This window comes from Callithrix jacchus, chromosome 9 (assembly GCF_049354715.1).
Source record: "Callithrix jacchus isolate 240 chromosome 9, calJac240_pri, whole genome shotgun sequence".
Lineage (NCBI taxonomy): Eukaryota > Metazoa > Chordata > Mammalia > Primates > Cebidae > Callithrix > Callithrix jacchus.
This window is the reverse complement of record NC_133510.1, coordinates 98,833,851-98,855,113: the sequence shown is the minus strand read 5'-3', so window position 1 is coordinate 98,855,113 and position 21,263 is coordinate 98,833,851. Positions and strand designations below refer to the sequence as shown.

The 21,263-nt window shown below is 38.5% G+C and overlaps 1 protein-coding gene and 1 pseudogene across 3 annotated transcripts in view; one reads left to right on the top strand and one right to left on the bottom strand.

Annotated features, from left to right (window-relative positions):
- NTN4 (netrin 4) overlaps window positions 1-21,263 on the top strand; it is a 125,571-nt gene that overhangs the window by 18,850 nt on the left and 85,458 nt on the right. The window lies entirely within an intron of this gene.
- LOC118144307 (protein LLP homolog pseudogene) lies at window positions 79-693 on the bottom strand (annotated as a pseudogene).

The window sequence follows — 21,263 nt, the reverse complement described above, 5'->3', positions numbered from 1 at the left end:
TCACGCTTGTTACTTTCTCTCCACAAGCACTGATCAGCTACATCCAATTCACCTGAGTTTTTGGAGCTGGGAGGAGAAACTAGTTGGGGGAGAAAACTTTTTTTTGGTATGAAACAAAGTATTTTATTCAAATTCCCAAAACAAACTTGAGTTATGCTGGGTTTGAATTGAAGAAAAAAGGCCAAGTTAAAACAGGAAAACAAATAGTTTTCATTTGGTGGGAGTTGACTTCAAAGTATACATGTGTATACATTCTAACCCTTCATCTGTCCCACGTGGCATTTTCCAAGGTTTTAAGAGTCTACCAGGCCAAACCCTTTGCCACTTGCACTGCTTCTGCTTTACTTTCCCCCTTTCTTCTCTCTCGCTTTGCCTTCAGCTTTTTTCTTTGCCTTTGGTTCATCCATATTGGGTATTGCCCATTCTGGTCTAGAAGAGTCTTTGTTTCTCTTAATATCAGTCTCCATTTTCTTGTCATCTTTTACCTCACATTGCATTTTCTCTGGGCATGTTTGGGTTTGGGCACCAGCACGGTTGCTGTCTCTTGAACGCCTTTCATTAAAACATCACCATCTAGTTTGAGAATACTTTTAAGAAGCTGAGCTCCTTTGAGGCATTCTTTTATCTCTTCTCAGTGCGCATCTTTCTTTCCCACTTGCTCCGTAAGCTTTTAGTCATGTTTTACCTGAGAAACGAACACACACGCCACAGGATCTCGCTGACCGGAAGTTTTTACGGTGGTGGGGAGGGAGAAAACTTTCTTTGGTGAGAGAGATTTAAATATTATTTTCCTTGCCAAAATAAACAAAATAAACTTTTTTTGTGAGAAATTTCTGAGCTGTGCCTCTTCCCTATTACCTGCACCTCATTATAGTATATTCCTGTCATTAAGGAGTTCACGGTCTGTTTGGGACTTTTAAATTGCTGTCTCTTCAAGGATGGGTAATAATTGAAAGGTAAGTGCAGCTGTGTAAGGAAAGCCACTCCTGAGAGTGGTAGGGGGTCGGGGTGGGGAAGAAAGGGAGATGGAGGAAGATGAAGCTAGCCCTGGGCGCTCCATGGGGAGTAGTTTGGACTCAATCCTGTGGGTAGTGGAGATCCATCAACAGTTCTTCTGAGTAGAGATAACATAATCAGACCTGTTTAAGAAAGACTACTCAGGGGACAGTGTGAAAGGTTCTTGAGTGAAATGTATGAGATTAAACAGTGATAAATATAAATTCCTTTTTTCACAAATCAGCTGTGCTACACCAGAGAGGTGTGACTTATCAGCCGTTCATGTGAAAAGACCTGAAGGTTTTAGTTGACTGTAGTCAACCGTGTATCATGACTGCCAAAAAAGCCAATGCAATCTTAGGCTACGTTCATGGAAGAATAATCCTCCCAACAAAAGAAGAGAATAGCTCTTCTGTCTTCCCATCTAGGCAAGCACAGCTAGATTATTATGCTCAGGTCAAGATATTCCTATTTAGAGAAAGCTGAGCAGAACTGGTGAGATCAATGAGAAACCTCATTATATAATAAACAATTAACTTGGGATATTTCACTTATGAGAGGATTTATGGATGTTCAGGAATTGCTAGCATTCTTTAGATGTTTGAAGAGGGATTAAATGGGCTCTGATGCTTTCAAAAGGCAAGAGTATGACCAAAGAACTTTCTAAAAAACTAGATATATCCAAAGACCAAATGAACTCCCTTCGGTTTCTCATCCCATGAAATGTTTCTGCAAAGGCTGAATGATCCACAGTGAGAAAGAGTACAGAGAGGATTCATGTCCAGATTCAGAGGCTTAGGTCAAGACCCTTGAATGTCCCATTTAACTCTGAATACAGATTATGACCTAAGAAAAGCTTGAATGTCCCATTTAACTCTGAATACAGATTATGACCTAAGAAATGTCATCCAATGACTCCAAAAGAAGAGGGCTTGTGTTGGACACTGCTCAGCTAGATCAATGAGTCTTCCAGCTAGCTAGGCAGGAGCCCATAATTTTGGTGCAACTCTTTTAGGAATCTTATTTGTTGCTACTGTAAGAGGAGCTGCCATTTTTAGCCTCCGAACATAAGGATGTCTCTTAACTGCCAGAGAAAAGGATGGCAGAGGAAAAAGGAAAGGAGTCCCTGAGTCTTTCTGAGTCTCTGCTTTGTATTAATGGATGACATTTCATTTATATATAGATATATATATTTTTTGAGACGGAGTTTTGCTCTTGTTACCCAGGCTGGAGTGCAATGGCGTGATCTCGGCTCATCGCAACCTCCGCCTAATGGATTCAAGCAATTCTCCTGCCTCAGCCTCCCGAGTAGCTGGGACTACAGGCGCGCACCACCATGCCCAGCTAATTTTTCTTGTATATTTAGTAGAGCCGGGGTTTCACCTTGTTGACCAGGATGGTCTCGATCTCTTGACCTCATGATCCACCCGCCTCGGCCTCCTAAAGTGCTGGGATTATAGGCGTGAGCCACTGTGCCCGGCCATCATTTATATTTATACTAGACACAATATGGCAGTGTGAATGTAGGAGTTGTGCTCTCATCTGTCACCAGGCTCTGGTGGTGCTAGCTCTTGAGTTGGTTCTCCACTTCTGCTATTATCTGTCTAGTTCCATCTCTCTCATTGCACACTCAAATCTTGATACAGGCCTTGGAGTCTTCTTTTGTAAGCTGGATCAATGTGAGAAAGAATAAGACATATATAAATGCATTTTATAAATGGCCAAGTACTATATAAGTGCTATTATTAATAATCATATAATTCTATTACATTATTAGTGAAGTGGACTTTTAGGGCCAGTTCATCCTGTCACTCAGCAAATATGTGGGTGCCCCATGTGTCTAGCACCTTCCCAGGCTCTGAAGATATGGTAGTAAACAAAATAGATATAAAATGCCTTCTAAAGCCCAGACAACTGACCTGCAAATACATCTTTAGAGCACAAACCAGTTGTAAGTTAGGGACTTCCTACTAATTTTGGTCAACTGTCAATGTCTCCAAGACCATTAAGGGCCTGCATTTTGTTGCTTACCAATATTGAATTAGAGAACATCAGTCTTGGGCATTTACTAGCAGACAAAGTGAACACAAGAAGTGTATCTTTTCATTAAAGCAGTAGCCCAGTCATCTCCCTAGACAGGCAAAAACAGTGTGGGAGTTAGATTTAGAGAAACGTGAACAAATCAGAGGTACAAAGAACAATTCATGTCTATTCATTCCATATTTAGTTTGACGTCTTTATTGAGACTTTACAAATTCTTTTTAAACCGTGTTATGAATGTCAAGTACAAGATAAGGAGCTATGTTTTTAAAGATATTTTTAGACAGCAATCTTACGGTGAGATACAAGTATGAGCTTAAAGTAAAATGCCTTATCGAAACTGAAAGAAATGTATCCACCTACGTCTGTGTGGCATTTCAGACCGCGAAGGAATTTCCAAGTGATTCTGTTAAGAGTTTGCTCTACAGTGAACTTAGAATGAGTGAACCAGTGAGATTTCTACTCTCCTGTGACTTGCCTTTATTTTTTTATTAGGGATGGACACTCTTCATAATTTCATATGACAGGTTAATATGCTTTTAAAAGTCTCTCTTAAGGTCCTGTTCAAGTTAGAGAGTTATCATGTGTAAAAGATTCTCAATTTGAAGTAATGTAATCAGAACTCACAGTGGTTTTCCAAGAACTTTATAAAACATGCACCAAGAACAAGTAGAAAGGCACAGCGAGGAGTTCAATGATGTATTGTTTCTGCTTCTTTTTTTAGCTCTCCTTCTTTTTTTTTTTTAAAACAGTCTTGCTTATTGCCCAGGCTGGAGTGTGGTGGTTTGATCTCAGCTCACTGTAACCTCCGCCTCCTGCGTTCAGGTGATTCTCGTGCCTCAGCCTCCTGAGTAGCTGGGATTACAGGCACCTGCCATCACGCCCAGCTAATTTTTATGTTTTTAGTAGAGATGGGGTTTTATCATGTTGGCCAGGCTGTTCTGAAACTGACCTCAGGTGATCTGCTGGCCTCAGCCTCCCAAAATGCTGGGATTACAGGCGTGAGCCCACGCCCAGCCAGCTCTCTTCCTTTAAAAGGCCACTTAATAAAGCAGTTAGCTACTTCTAGATGGCCTGGCAGGTGTTGTGAGTGTAGCCAAGAGGGTCTGTTACTTATAGAGCTGACTCCAAGTGCTGTTATTCTCAAAGCCATTTTAATCTCCCGCTCAGTTTCCAGCCAGCCTCCTGCATCATTTCAGCTGCTTAAGGTACAGTTACATGTTTTACTACTGTGGCTCTCCACAGCCCCTCCTCTGTGACCTCAGCCTTGACTACTACTCTGCCTGTCAGTTTCATTGGCATCTAACCAGAAATATTATTTTCTCATGAACTAAATAGTGCAATGACAGATGTTATGGAAATATTCCAGTCATATCATAACCCTCTAATTCAGATGTGGAAGTCACTCTTTCCTCCCCCTTCTCACCTCCCAGAATAATGACATTGGAACTTCAATCTTGCATTCCGCTTTTACCATGATTAGAAGTGAGTGCTCAAGAGGCTATTTAATAATAGGTCTCATAAGAACGTATTTTTCTCTCTCATGCCCCTGTCTCCACTCAGTTGCATTTCTTCCTGACAGCTGTGTTGAAAGTACTATAGGTCTTTTAAAATCTGAATATTACATTACGGAAAAATCTTTGAAATTTATTTGGATTAAAAAAATAAAATTGGGGCCAGGTGTGGTGGCTCACGCCTGTAATCACAGCACTTTGGGAGGCCAAGGCGGCAGATCATGAAGTCAAGAGATTGAGACCATCTTGGTCAACATGATGAAACCGTCTCTACTAAAACTACAAAAAATTAGCTGGGCGTGGTGGTGGGCACCTATAGTCCCAGCTACTCGGGAGGCTGAGGCAGGAGAAGCGCTAGAATCTGGGAGGCAGAGGTTGCGTGAGCCGAGGTTGCACCACTGCACTCCAGCCTGGCAACAGAGCGAGACTCCATCTCAAAATAAAACTGGAGAAAGAAAGGTTCAGAAATAGAGGCTAGAATTTGCTTGACATCATGGAGAGGAAAATGTCTAGAAAATACTATCGTTAGTAGCATGTGTTTACAAGTTACAGAGAAGTCATTTGCTACTCAGCAAGAGTGGCAAATGGTGTGGAAACTATGTGATACAAGACATGATAGATAATTTACCTGGAGAATAAGAGTTAAGTTGATGGCTGCCCTTAAATATTTGAAGGACCTCCATACAGAAGATAAAATAGACTTGTTTTGTGTAGCTCCAAGGCCAATATTAGGAGTTACAGAGAACAGACTCTAGTTTAACACAGAAGAACTGTTCTATAATTAGACCTTTCTAAAGCTGAAACATGCTGCCTGGTTTCAGGAGGCTGTAGGAGCTAGTAGAGAATGAATGGGTATCAGCCATTGTAGAGGAATGTCTTGCATTGAGAAATTTGAGTTAAATGGCCTCATGTTCTCTTCTGATTATTAAAAATACTTTGAGCTGTTTTCTAACACTATTTTTGATAGGGATCAATTTTCAAGAATTAGGAGACAACTGGAATCTTATGCATTATTAATTTATCCATTTTTGTATCCAGACTTCCTAACTCAGTTTCCGATACAATGCATTTCCTCAATAAGTAAAGTTCGAATTAATAAACAGGTATTTCTTTGTGAAAAGAATTAAGGTCACAGAGGCTTGGGATTTTTATCTTATTTAATTATGGCTTTGTCATTATTTAAAAATAAAAATGACACTGATGAGAGAGACAGTCAGAATTTATATAAGCCGCATTTGCAATTGATTCATGTTACAAATGCCTTTTTCTTATCTATATGTATGGGAAAGAAACAGTTTTCGAAGCCAAAATGAGATTTAGTTTGTTTGCCAATTTCTCTTTTGAGCCCAGAATTTCTGCTGTGAGCTTTCTAGATCTGTAAGCCAAATGACTTAAACATCCTGAAACATTCTGTACTTTCAGCCCTCCTACATAAATCTCTAGTCTGTGAGCAAAAGGAAACATACACTAACTTCATAGAGTTTACGGTTTTCTGTCTCTATATGAATCATATGAATTAGACTCACCTGTCTTTCAGTTGAACTGATGGTACTTCAGTTTGTGTTGGGGAAAGTAGAATAATGTCTGCGTTTTACTTTTAAAGCCAATTGCTGGTCTTTGTTTCTGCGAGCCTTTTCTTCTAACTCAGCTTTTAGTTCTCTTTCTTAATTCCACTTTTGCAACTAGTCCTCGTACTTCAGGCTAAAACTTAATGGGAAAAGATACGTGAGATTCATCTCTACTGAGAAAACCTTTCATGATGGTGGTTAATACTTATCCTCAAAGTCTCCTACAAGTGAAGGACAAAGTGGCCCTATGCTGCCTAATACTGGAGTAACAGCAAATATTTGTCTGTGGCTTAGAGCAAGTTGGAGGTCCCTTTGAAGTCTGTTTGGTGGCCAGGATCTCTCCACCAGGGTAACAGTGTTTAAAGCTTGAAATTTTTTTAAACCTTAATCAGCACATTGGGGTTGCTCCTGATAAAGGCTCTTGAATGAAAAAATTAAAAGCACATTTTAGTCTAAGTTTGCATTTTGGAAATCCCCAGTAGGCACACACATGCTCAACATGAAACTCAATTAGTTTTAACATCAAGCTAATTGCCAACTGTGGTTTTCTGTAGCACCCAGTCAGGGAATGTGTTTATTTTTTAACATATATAATATGAATTATATATATACATACATATTCACACACACATATATGCATTTTTATAAGGAACATTAATTGAGGAGATAAACAGCATAATACAACAATTTTAATGACTTTAACATGAAAAAGTGGCTAAAAGCTTTTGCCACCATGGATAAGTTCACTAGCATTTGGTCTCGTTGCAGTTGAAGAGTCGTCTTACTCTTAAAGAGGGGGATAAAGAAAAAAACTATGTGTTAATAGAAATGTAGATATAGTTAGGTAGACTTAAAGAATTATTCTGGATGTTCACAACTATGTGTTCATGGTTTATCATTTTCCTAGTGTGATCAGGTTTTGTAGGTAAATTAGACAAACTAGGTGACTCTTCTAATGTCTTTTAATACACTTTATATATAAGAATATCTCAGGCCGGGTGCGGTGGCTCATGCCTATAATCCCAGCACTTTGGGAGGCCTAGGTGGGTGGATCACGAGGTCAAGAGATCGAGACCATCCTGGTCAACAAGGTGAAACCCCATCTCTACTGAAAAAAAAAAAAAAATTAGCTGGGCATGGTGGTGCGTGCCTGTAGTCCCAGCTACTTGGGAGGCTGAGGCAGGGGAATTGCTTGAACCCAGGAGGCGGAGGTTGCAGTGAGCCGAGATTGTGCTATTGCACTCCAGCCTGGGTAACAAGAGCGAAACTCCGTCTCAAAAAAAAAAAGAATATCTCTTTTGTCCTGCCTCAGGAAAATTTACTTTTACTATGCACAGAATTTTACATTCTGCATTAAAGTACCTTGACATTGCAGTTAATTGACTGAATAATGGAAGAGTATGCATAGCTTTGTTCTGATCCTGTTGAATGACAGCGGGCCAAAACGAAAGTCTAGGAACTTTTAACACAAGAAGAGAAATATCTACCCAGAGCTGTTATAATTTTCATGTACTTCAGGGGGAAAAAAGGAACTATAGTTTCTGCTATTTATATACTGTGCATACCTCCTAATACAACACATTATATAGGAAGCAATTCTTGCAACTTTCATTTGCTTAAAGGAAAATAAATCTCAAGTATAATTTTCTCCCCATTAAGGAAGAAGGGGAGATGAAGTAAGGAAGGAATAAGAAAGAAAGAATCATTACATTTAAGTATTCAAACGAATCTCCTTAAAATCAGGTCGAGTTTTCCTTCTGACTCACTCCTCACACTCCAGAAGTTCCAACCTCTTAAAACGTATCAATTTGAAATGAGATTTCTGCTCTGCTCCTGAATGATGAACTGCTGCAGGAATGACTGCCCCCCTCTTCCTTCCCCTCTACACACACACAGCTTAAGAAAGAAACCCAAAAAAACTATGATATAATTGTTTTTAGCCATTGGCAACAGGCAGCACAAGACCGTGCTCTGAGAAAGAGGAAACAAACATGACGATCCCTACCATTGTCCCAATTTGCTGATGGGACCTTTCTAAGCCACCACATAGGAGAACCCAGAGTCCAGGAGGCCCACTGAGTTGAAGAGACAGAGATGAGTGCTCAGGGAGGCCAGGGCAGCTAGAATTCGTTGGGTAGAATACTGGGGAGGAGCAAGCTATGTAAGAGAAGTCCAGAAGTCTGAACACAAAGCTCTCCTCAAGTTTTTGGCTGAATACTAAGCTGTGTATGTGTGAGGTAAACTCTTAAAAGAGTGAAGAAGCAACTGTCAGAAAGTAGTAGCTGAACGGTTCTTAGTATACCCTCAAGGCTGGGAGTAGTTCACCTTCTCACCTTGCGGACAGGAAAGACCTCATCATTTACAGGTATCTGGTAGAGTCCTCAGAAAACCTTTGTAATAGGGTTAAATTAGCCCTAAAATAAAGGCAAAACTGGCTTCACCCTAATACAAATTTACAGCAGTTTTCAAAGAGATGAACATGATCTCAAATAAGTTAACTGCATGTTAAAACAATGTCTAATCCTTTGTAGAGGAATATTATCAAGCAACAATAAAAATTCGCAATGTGTAATATTTAATAAAAAAATTACAAGGCATGAGAATATGACTTCTAACCAAAAGAGAAATTGATGAATAAAAACATCCAGAAATGAGACAGCTTGTAGAATTAGCAAACCAGGACATTAGATCATCTATAAATATAGTCCATGTGTTCAAGAGTATGAACATGTGGAAGGGAGAAATGAAAGAGATTTTTTAAAAAATGTAAATGGAACTTCTAAAGATGGAAGATGCAATATCTTAAATAAAAAATATACTACAAGTGGCCTGGCACAGTGGCTCATGCCTGTGGGAGGCCAAGCCAGGGGGATCACATGAAGTCAGGAGTTCCAGACTAGCTTGGCTAACACGGTGAAACCCCATCCCATTAAAATACATAAAACTTAGCCAGGTGTGGTGGTGGTGACAGGTGCCTGTAATTCCAGCTACTCTAGAGGCTCAGGCAGAACAATTACTTGAACCTGGGAGGCAGAGGTTGCAGTGATCCAAGGCAGAGCAAGACTCCATCTCAAAAAAAAAAAAAAAACCCTACTACCAGGGACTGACAGTAGATTAGATAGTACAGAGGAAAAGTGTGTGAACTGGAAGGCATAACAATAGAAACTATAAATTAATGAATCACAGAGAGAAAAGAGGATTAAGCAACAAGAGCATTGGTGAACTGTGAAACAATATTAAGTGGTCTAAAATTCATGTAATTGAAGTCTAAGAAAAGAAGCTGAGGGCAAAAAACATCTTTGTAGGAGTAGCAGGAAAATGTCCAAACTTGGTGAAAGTTATAAATCCACAGATCTAAGAAGCTCAGTAAACCTCAAGTGAAAAAAAAAAACTGTAAAGAATAGCACATCAAACAAGTTGCCATGCTGATTCAACGAAGAAAGGTTAATCTTTCTAATAAATAGTGCTAGAATAATTAGATATTCATATGTGAAGGGACAGAAAAAAGAACCTCAACACTTAGTTCAAGTGTATAGGAAAATTAATTCAAAATGGACTATAGACCTAAATGTAAGAGCTGAAATCTATGCAACTTCTAGGGGAAAATATTTATGACCTTGAGTTTAGGCAAAAGTTTCTTAGGACACAAAAGGCACAAACCATAAAAAGGAAATAATGGTAAACTGAACATCATAGAAATTAAAAACTAGACAGGCACAAAGGCTCACAATTGTAATCTCAGCACTTTGGGAGGCCAAGGGGGGCAGATCACTTGAACCCAGGAGTTTGAGACCAACTTGGGTAACATAGTGAGATCCCATCTCTACAAAAATTTGAAAGTTAGTTAGGTGTGGTGGTACTTGCCTCTAGTCCCAGTTACTTGGGAGCCTGAGGTGGAAGGAACACCTGAGCCCAGGAGGTTGAGGCTGCAGTGAGCTGTGATTGTGCCACTGCTCTCCAGCCAACCCAAATGACAGAGGAAGAGCCTGTCTCCAAAAATAAAACAAAATAAAAAACTATTGCTATTAAGACACTGTTAAGGAAAGTGTTAAAAGGAAGCCATGGACAGAAAATATTTGTAAATCATTACAAACGGAACATACATTTATATATCATAATTCATAAGGAACTCATAACTCAAGAAGAAAACAAGAATTAAAACTGAGCAAAAGATTTGAACAGACACTTTGCCAAAAAAGTTGCATGTCAAATGCATGAAATGATGATCAGCATCATTAGTCAACAGGGAAATACAAATTAAAAACATACGGAAGTGCTGTTCACATTCACTATCAAGGCTAAAATTTAGAAGACTGATAATACTAAGTGTTGGAGAGGAGGTATAGCAACCAAAATGTTTACCATACAATGCTGCCAGAAATGCAAAGTAGTACAACTTTAGAAAACAGTTTGGCAGTTCCTTATAAATATACGCTTACCATACCACCTAGCAATTCCTCCCCTAAGTACCCATGAAAAATGATAACTTATATGTTCATAATGACTTTTATGTGAATGTTCAGAGCACTTTTATTCATGATAGCTAGAATCTGTAAACAACCCAAGTATCCATCAACTGAGGAATGAATAAACAAACTGCCAAAATTCTTCAATCAGTTCTTTCTTGCTTCAATTGGCTTGTCTCATGCTCTTTCCTGAATATTTTATAGCTGTCCCTTATTCTAAGCTCTCAACAGTCTTCTGTTATCCAGTCAAACCCAGAAAGGTTTCTCGCAATCCCCTTTTTTTCTGATAAATTGTATTTGCCATTGTTAATTACATTTTCTTTGCATTCTCACTTCCATGGGCTTCTATGATAATGAATTTTCACTATTTTCCTGCATTACTCATGGTTCCTTTTTTTTATATTATTTTTGGCTCTTCTCCTTTCTGACCTCTAACCATAGATGGCCCCCAAAACTCAGCCTTTAGTTCTGAGTTTTTGTTCGAACATTCATTTCTTTGTCTCTCACATGTAGCTCTTCTTCTTCCGCTCCCCACCCCATCTCTTATTCCCCAAACTGCCTTTACTATGGTTCAGAGTCTTCTCTTTGCCATATTAATTGTCCTGAAGGGAAAGCTCTGGTCATTTCACTCCCCTGATCACTTGCTCAATACCTTCATGTATGATGTAACCAAGCAAAGCTAGCAGTGATGTAATGGTAATAGCACTAAACTTGGACTTCAACAACCTGGGTTCAAGTACTGACTCTGCCACTTACTAGCTAGGTGACCTTGGATAGGTTAATTAACACCTTCTCAGAGTTTCTGTGTCTGAAAGACAAGAATGAATAATACTACATTATAAAATTACTATAAGGATGAAATGAGATAAAAATAAAAAGTTTATAAAATGTAAATCATTATGAAGCATGAATATGAGTTTTCAACAAATATGTGTTAACTTATCTATGACAAGCATTGCCTACATACTGATGAGCAAGCAGACAAGGTCCCCTCCACTCATTGTCTCGCTCAGTCTGGAGAGAAATACTAGCAATTAAACAAATTTAAAAATACACATGGTAAATGTTATTTTAAGTCTGGAAGAAATAATAGGAGCTTGAAGTAACACGTAGAAGGAACAGGGATGATTAAGAGAGCTTCCGGAGTAAAGTTACACCAAAGATGACACCTACATGATTGGCATGAGTTGGCCAAGTAGAGGGTGGGAGTGGAATGGGTGGCAGTGACAGAAGGGTGTGGCAAGTGATCCAGCTGGGGGAATAGCATGGGCAGCAGCTGGGAAGGCAGCAAGTTCATGGAGCTTTCTAGGAAGAGAAAGGGGTTAGGTATGGCTGGAGGGTAAAGCTGGGTACAAAGAGAGGGAGAAAGAGTGGGGAAGGATGGGCAGGGAAAAAGATCATACATGCAATTTCCAGCATAGGTCAAGCAAGCAAAGAGATTGATGATTCAAGACGAAGCAGTTGGGTATTCTTAACTGTGGGCCAAACATGGTGACAGGAAATCAAGGTGATCAGTATTGGGAAGTGACCCATGTAGACAGATAGCCTCCATGAGGCTTGTCCATGAATCCTAGTCACCGAGCTGCATTCCTCAGGAGGGCTCAGTCCCAAAGAAGGGAGGTTGACGAAAACAAGGCAGATCTTCAGCTAAAAATAAATCAATTTTATTTATAAAGAGCAGTGATTTTTCAAGGCATTTTCACATCCCAGACCTTTGAAGGAAACCTTCACTGCATCTTTGTGAGCCAGGCAGAAGCAGGTATCACTACTTTTATCAAGGGTACCGTTAATCACATCCATTAATAGAATAAAGGTAGCACAGCTGGTCCCATCCATTATTAGGTTGACAAATGCAGATGGTATCAATCATATATATTTTCTTTCATCCTGTTTTAAATTTAATTTTAATCTAAGAATGGCTAGCTCCAAAACAAGTATAAAATGGGATATAGTGAAAAAAAAATCATTAAATTGGAGGTTAGGATTTGGATTCCAGTCTTAACTCTGTCACCAGCCTATTGACTGACAACCGGCAAATAACTTCAAGTCCTCAGAGCCTCAGTTTCCTCTAACTGGACGAGCCCATTGATTGCTAAGGACGTTTCTGATACTCAGATGTTTGACTTCAAGTCCTGAGGGCAAAAAGAAAAAAGTCTAGGATTCCAAATGTATTGAAGAATTTTTAACATTTATTTTTAGCCCCAGTCTTTATTTTTAATTTGGTTTTCTATCTTGTTTCTCATTCCTCAGTTACAGTTCTGTCATTTCCCTTTCCCTGAAGATATTTTCAGAGCTGCCTTTGCATCACTTTAAAACTGTAAATATGCCCTTGAAACATGCAAAGAGGCTTTTGTGTACTTACAAATGGAGGTTATTATCGTACAAGTAAGTCACTTGAGTGCACTGCATTCCTCAGCTTGCTCCATTGAGAGCTTTATGAGGTTATATTGTCCTATCTCAGAAGATAAGACTTTCCCACTTTAAAGGGTGGGCTATCTGATGAAACAGGGTGCTGAATGCTACAGAGTATAAGCAAAAGGATTTTGGTGCTGCCCAAAAGACAGACACACTTCTCAAGGACAAGTAGGTGCTTCACTTAAAGGGCACGGTCAAGGACAAATGTTCTAAAATTAAACCAACCAGCTGCTCGCCGCAGGCGCCCACATGTCAATTATGTTATCTTCTTCTTGTCCAGCCTTCCCTTTCCATGAAACTAGAACTCCTACTCACTGCAACCCTGGAAACTTCACATACTTTCCAAGCAGCCACCCATCCATGGGAGCAGAAAGCCTGTTTCAGAGCATGTTAGCATCCATGTACTCATCTGTTTCAGAGCGTACTAGGATCCGTGTACTCGTCTGTTTCAGAGAGTACTAGGATCTGTGTACTCGTCTGTTTCAGAGTTACTAGGATATGTGTACTTGTCTGTTTCAGAGCATACTAGGACGTGTACTCATCTGACAGAATGTATGCTCTTTGGGCTTTTCAACTCCGATACTAAAACTTCACCTTAAGCGATGCCAGAAATTGGTTTCAGAAGTCAATTGAGTATAACCATCCTCTTCAAGCAAGGTGACAATACAAAAACTAGTGTGTGAATTACATAAATTTTAGGAACCTAAAAAGCATGACAGATTTAAGTTTTTCCATAACTTGATAAACAATAGAAATGGAGACAAATGTGTCTGTTTCTATGTTTGGGTTTTAGGTATGTTATCAACCTAACAATAGTCAGAACAGTTGTGAATGTGTGCTGACAAGATTTAACTGAATTAATATACTGTTTGTAAATAACTAGTAAACAACCACATAAAGCAAACGATGGCTCTATAATACAACTGGAAATGTTTCTCACTATAGATGCTATTCTAACCATACTTAGATGCAGTAGGGAAGAAATGTGATTATTTATCTTATATAGAAATAGGGCCAGGTATGGTGGCTCATGCCTGTAATCCCAATTCTTTGGGAGGCTGAGCTGGGCAGATCACCTGAGGTCAGAAGTTCAAGACCAGCTGGACCAATATAGTGAAACCCCAGCTCTACTAAAAATACAAAACTTAGCTGGGAGTGGTGGTGCATATCTGTAATCCCAGCTACTCCATAGGCTGAGGCAGGAAAGTCACTTGAACCTGGGAGACAAAGGTTGCAGTGAGCCGAGATGGTGTCACTACACTCCAACCTGGGTGACAAAACGAGACTCCAAATCAAAAAAAAAAAGAAGTGGGTTTTACTTTGGAGGTGATTTGTGTTTTTATTAGATTATATTAGGCAAAAGTTCCAGGGATTTCTCCCTAAATGTAGTCATTCCGGGAGTTGGTGTACGTTTATTACTGAAAATATTCAAATATTCAATGCTTTTTGAGTGCCACATTGAATAATGAATAAATAATAATATGCTGATTAATATTAAATCTATTTTTTTTATAAAGTAAAATTTTGCTAGTTGTGTTGGAGGGGGTGTAAGATTACCATAAAACTAAGGTATTTTGTAAAGTGATAAAATTTATTATGAGGCAACATGTACCTATAATTTTTGCTTATTAATGAAATGTACATTGCAAAAATAAATTTTTATAGTTATTTCATTATTCTTATATTAGAAAATCAAATAAACCTGTATTGAGATAATTCAGATTTACTCATTCAAGAACATTGAGAATTCATAAGACATTGTATTAGCTATTGGGGATATGTAAGAATGCATCAAAACATAGCATAAACATAAAAACAAAATATAAATAGTCCAGGCACAGTGGTTCACACCTGTAATCCCAGAACTTTGGGAGACCAAGGCAGGAAGATCTTTTAAAGCCAGGAGAGTTTGAGACCAACCTGGGCAACATAGTGAGACTAAGTAGCTACAAAAAATAAAAAAAACTTAGCTGGGTGTGGTGGCATACACCTGTAGTCCCAGCTATGCAGGAGGATCACTTGAGCCCAGGGGTTCAAGGCTGTGGTGAGCTATGATCATGCCACTAGACTCAAGCAAGATCTTGTCTCTAAAAAAGAGAAAGAAAACAAAAAATACATGTGTATATATATATATATAGGTGAACATAATAATAGGTATCATAAATGATTTGAAAAGTTATCATGGGAGTTTACTGGTATATTCAGACACCAATTACTAAAACAGAATTATTGAATAAATGTACAAAGTTTAGATGCTTATATTTTCTTTTTCAAATTTTTCAGGAACATATTTTATTTGTTTTTCAGGCCTTTCTATCTACTAAATATAACTATACTTCTAACTTTCTTATAAAATATCCAATATGTTATATGTATATATATTTGAGTACAAAAATGAAGGCTTAGTTTAGGTACAGTTTGATAAACTGTGCTTCATAAAAGTTAAGCTGCCTTGGGTTTTTACATGTCACTTCTCAGCCTGGATGGGTTATAAGGACCAGAGTTACCCTCCCACCTGAAACAACTGAAAAACTGGACAAAATATATGAAACAATTGTTTTAAAGTATTGAACATCAAGTAGATGAGGACAATGATCCCTGAGAGAAGGGAAACAAATGAGGTGAGCCCTACAATTGCCCCAGCTTACTGCCTAGAGAGGGTGTCCAGTCTGTGGTGCAGGGAAGAGGAACCTGTATAGAGCTTGATGGATTTCCTGACTTAAGGACTCAAGAATCTGGGAAAGACCAAGGCAGCTAGAGTTGCAAGGTAGAGTTCCAGAGAGGAGAGCACTATATTAGAAGAGACTTTCACAGATTTGCAGATGGTCCTTCTCAAGTCTCCAGCTGAGAACTTCCACACATGTGTAAGAAAACTACCTGAGGCAAGAGAGAAAAACACTCTGAAGGACAGAGGGAAAAATCCCCAGAGGTCACATGGGACCGAGAACAGACAGACAGTGTGGAAAACCTTGTAGTTCATTGTAAGAGTAATTAGAAGGGTATCACCTCAGTAGAGGGGCATCATTAGCCCTATGCTAGAAAATGCATTGGTCCCACGTAACAAAAAAGTAAAAGCAAGCCTCAAAAGGATCCAGCTATTTCCAAGAAACTGAACTGCATCCCAAGAAAAAGCTTAAGAACATAAAAATATTCAGCACCCAACAAGGTAAAATTCACAAGACTTAGCAGCCAATCAAGACCTGCAAAGAAACAGGGAAATACAACCCATAATAAAAAGAAAAATCCATAGAAACAGACACAGAAATGACACAAATGATAGAATTAGTAGCTGAGTACTTTAAAACAGTTATTGTCACTGTATTTCTTATGTTCAAAAGGTGGAAGAAAGATGGAGTACATTAAGCAGAGGCATGGAAAAGATAGCCAAAAAAACAAAAACAAAAAAAAAGCTCACTAATGCTCTGTTTATTTCTTTTTCTGGCTTTTTCTCTTCCTGTGTTTATATTGGGTCATTTCTATTGCTATGTAGTTGAAGATTCTGATGCCTGAGATGAAAAATATACCAAACAAGATTAGTAGACTAGACACGGTAGAAGAAAAGATTAGTGACATTTAATACACAGCCACAGAAATGACCCAATATAAACACAGGGAGAGAAAAAGCCAGAAAAAGAAATAAACATAACATTCATGAGCTCTGGGACAGCTTCAAGCCATTTGGTATGTGTAGTTGAAATCAACAAAGGAGAGAAAGGAGAGGAGGGGAACAAAAATTTTTAAGAAATAATGGTTGAAATTTTTCTAAATTTATAATAACTATAAATCCATGGATCCAAGAAGTACAACAAAACTTACAAGAAATAAGAAGAAATCTAATCCAAAACACATAATAATCAAATTGTTTAAAAAGCAATGGTAAAAAGAAAACGTTAAAAGCAGCCAGAGGAAAAAAATAGCACATTACGTGCAGAGGAACAAATCTAAGAAATGACAAAAGATTTTTGTCAGAAACAATGTAAGCCTGAAGATAGGGGTGGCAGAAACTTTAAAGTGATGAAAGAAAAAAAGAAGTCAACTTAAAATTTTATACCCAGCAAAAAGTATTTTACAAAAATGAAGATAAAGTCAAAACTTTTTCAGACATAAAGAAGCCAAAAAAAAAAAGTTTTTCACTAGCAGACTTGCATTAAAGGAAATCCTTCTGACAGAAGAAAAATGATACCAGATGCACATCTAGATCTACAAAAAGGAATGAAGATTGTCAAAAAGGAAACATGTATGATTACATGTGAAATGCCTTCTTTTAATTTCTAAAATCTCTTTAAAGGTAATGTGTTGGCTTTTTAAAGCCAAGGTATTAACAGTGTATTGTGGAACTTACACATAGAAGTAATATGCATGACAACGGTGCAAAGGTTGAGGGGAGGAAATGCAAGTATACTATTCTTAGTTTCTTATACTAAATGTGAAGTGGTAAATATCATCAGTCACATTAAATGTAAAAGATGTAAACATCCCCATTGAAGGCATAGATTATAAGACTGGACAATTGACCAGGTGTGATGGCTTATGCCTGTAATCCCAGCACTTTGGGAGGCTGAGGCGGGCGGATCACAAGGTCAAGAGATGGAGACCATCCTGGCCAATATGATGCAATCCTGTCTCTACAAAAATTAGCTGGGCATAGTGGTGCATGCTTGTAATCCCAGCTACTTGAGAGGCTGAGGCAGGAGAATAGCTTGAGCCCGGGAGGCAGAGGTTGTAGTGAACCGAGATCACACCACTGCACTCCAGCCTGGCAACAGAATGAGATTCCATCTCAAAAGAAAAAGAGACTGGACAAAATATTTTAAAAAGATTAGGTATGCTGCCTATAAGAAGCCCACTTGAAATATAAAGACATAGCTAAGTTAAAAGGATAAAAAAAAGATATACCCTACTAACACTTTAAAAGAAAGATTGGGCTGGGTGCTGTGGCTCATGCCTGTAATCCCAGCAGTTTGGGAGGCTGAGGGGGGCCGATCATGAGGTCAGGAGTTTGAGACCAGCCCGGCCAACATGGTGAAACCCTGTCTCTACTAAAAGTACAAAAATTAGCCAGGCGTGGTGGTGTGTGCCTGTAATCCCAGCTACTTGGGAGGCTGAGGAAGGAGAATCACTCAAAACCAGAAGGTAGAAGTTGCAGTGAGCTGAGATCAGGCCAAGCTCGAGTTGCTATATTACTATCAAAGTAGATTTTAGATCAAAGAATATTGCCAGGGATAAAAAGGGACATACACTGATAAAACAGTCACTTCATCAAGTGGATATAATAATCCTACATGTTTATGCACGCAATAATAGGGCTTCGAAATACAGGAAGCAAAACCTGTAGGGAGAAATAAAATCAGCTGATAATTATAACTAGATATTTCAATACTTTTTCAAGGATACAAGGTGCATTACCAAGACAGACCATATACTGAGTCATAAAACAAGGATTGGTAAATGTAAAAGGATTTATATCATACAAAATATGTTCTTTGACCACAGTGAAATTAAGCTAGAAATCAGTAACAGAAAGGTATCTGGAATAAACACAAATAACTGGAATAAACACAATTTTTATTCCAATTATTCAAAGGAGAAATCAAAAGGAAATTAGAAGTATTTTGAAATTGAATGAAAATGAAAACACAGCATATCAAAGTTTGGGAGGATGCAACTAAAGAAGTACTTAGGGAAAAAGAAACATCTCAAATCAGTGATCTTCAAGTCCGACAGAGCTTAAAGGTAAAATAAGCAGTGAATTATTTTTAAAAAGCCAAATCAATGATCTCAGTTTTCCCTTTAAGAAACTAGTAAAAGAAGAGCACATTAAACCCAAAGTAAGCAGAAGAAAGTAAATAATAAAGATAAAAGCAGAAACCAATGAAATGGAAAAGCAGAAAAACAATGGAGAAAATCATTAAAACAAAAAACTGCTTCTTTAAGAACATGAAGATGTCTAGCATTTCAAGAACTCTTAAAGAACAAATGCAGTTATGTTCCTGACGTTGCTATTTTTAGTAAATAAGAAAACTACATCAGAAACCAGAGAAAATATTTGTATTTCTTGGAGTGTTTGCTTGTGCCTGCCTAATCCTTTTTCTTAAGAATATGAAAGATCTTGTGTGCTACAGAAGAGAAGAAATCCATAAAGCATTTTGAAATGTTTTACATATTTTTCCACAGTGTTTATACAGAGATGGGTGTGTTCATGTCGTTCTCATCAAGAGTGCAGAACTTGTGGTAGGAACATCTTGCTATCTGTGTTCTTCTAGACTCTAGTCCCTCTTTGGCTTCTCCTCTTAGAAGGATACTTGGAGAAATAGTTCATTCATTTATTCATTCAACAGTCATTATGAAATGCTACAATGTGCCAGACACTGTGGGACATGCTGGGGAGCACAGCTGTGAACCAGGCAAACGGGATCCCTGCCCTCTGACCACTGAGTCTGATGGGAGATGCAGACAAGTGAATAGACAATGACAATAGACCAGTGTAAGAGTGCCATCATGGAAGAGACAGGTTTCAGGGAAGTCCACAGGACAGCCTTGGAATATTCCTCAAGCTAGCAGCTAAAAAGAATTTTTTAAAAATATAACATTTATTAGGAATTTTTATAATTTAACATAGGCAATAAAATGTTAGGTATGGAGCAATATGTAAGGTATGAATTCAATTCTCAAAGAATTCCTTGAATATTATGTACCTAATATTTACTCCTTATCCTGTTGTCACACTGTATTGAGGCTCTGTTTAAATTAAATTTTCACCTCAGTCAAAGCATAAATAAGACATCTAGAATCCTTTTTTTAAAACTAATTTTTCATCTTCCTTTTTTTTGGAGGAGGAGGGGACAGAGTCTCGCTCTGTCACCCAGGCTTGAGTGCAATGGCGTGATCTCGGCTCACTGCAACCTCCTCCTTCAAGGTTCAAGCGATTCTCCTGCCTCAGCCTCCCAGGTCGCTGGGACTACAGGCACACATCACCACACCTGGCTAATTTTTGTATAGATGGAGTTTCACCATGTTGGCCAGGCTGGTCTCAAACTCCTGACATCGTGATCTACCCACCTCGGCCTCCCAAAGTGCTGGGATTATAGGCATGAGCCACTGCACCTGGCCTAATTTTCCATCTTCTTATTGAGAATTTTTTGAGTATTCTAGAATAGAAAAATCACATAGGTTGTTCAGGACTTTGTAAGGATTTCTCTGTTACACTGGGACACAAAGAAATGGCAGAACCTGAGCCAAAAATCCCTATCCTCAGGCAAAGTTCAAGGGATTCTAGGCTTAGAGAAATAAAGCAAGACCAGGAAAATGTGAAGATTCCAAAGGTTAGGTAGGAAGCGGTCCATGATTCATGCAGAGGGTCAGGTATTTTTTTAATTATGCATTTCCTTTACCCATCGATTTCAGCTTTGGAAATGTATCTTCAGGAAATTATTACAGTAGTCCTCCCTTATCTGCAGTTTCAGTAACCATCAACCAGGGTCCAAACGTAGGTGAGTCCAATAAATATTTAGGGAGGGAAAAAGAGACCATATTTACATAACTTTTATTACAGTCTGTTGTTTAAAATTGTTCTATTTTGTTATTTGTTGTTAATCTGTTACTGTGTCTAATTTATAAATTAAACTTTGTCATAGGTATGTACGTATAGGAGAAACACAGTCTGTATGGGTTCAGTATGATCTGCAGTTGCAGGCATCCCCTGGGGGTCTGGGAAGGCATTCCCCACAGATAAGGGGGGACTACTGTCTATACATCCACATTTTAGCTACCAGGTTGTTCCCTGCAGCGGGCTACACTGAAAAGTTGGAAATAACCTAGTTGCCTAACAATAGCAGCCTGGCTAAATAAATTATGTCATAGCCACACAGTGTAATTCTAAGCAGGTTTTAAAATTATGTAATGGTGTTTCTCAAATTTTGTTGTGTGTTAGAATCACCTGGAAGGCTTGTTGAAACACAGATTGCTGGGCCCCACCTGCAGAGTTTCTGATTCAGTTGATGTTGGATAGCGGCCAAGAATTTGCATTTCTAACAGGTTCCCTAGGGATGTTGTTGGTCTGGGGAACCACTCTCTGAGAACCACTGATGTAGAGATACGTTTGTTGACTTGGAAGAATACCCACCAGGTATATAAAGATGTTTGCGTTGTATTTTATATGTATGCATACATACAGAAGTTTAGGTAGAAAGATATTATCAAGTTGGCATCCATGGTTGCCTCTGGAGGTAGATCACATTGTAGGTACTTATTATCTTCAGTATTTT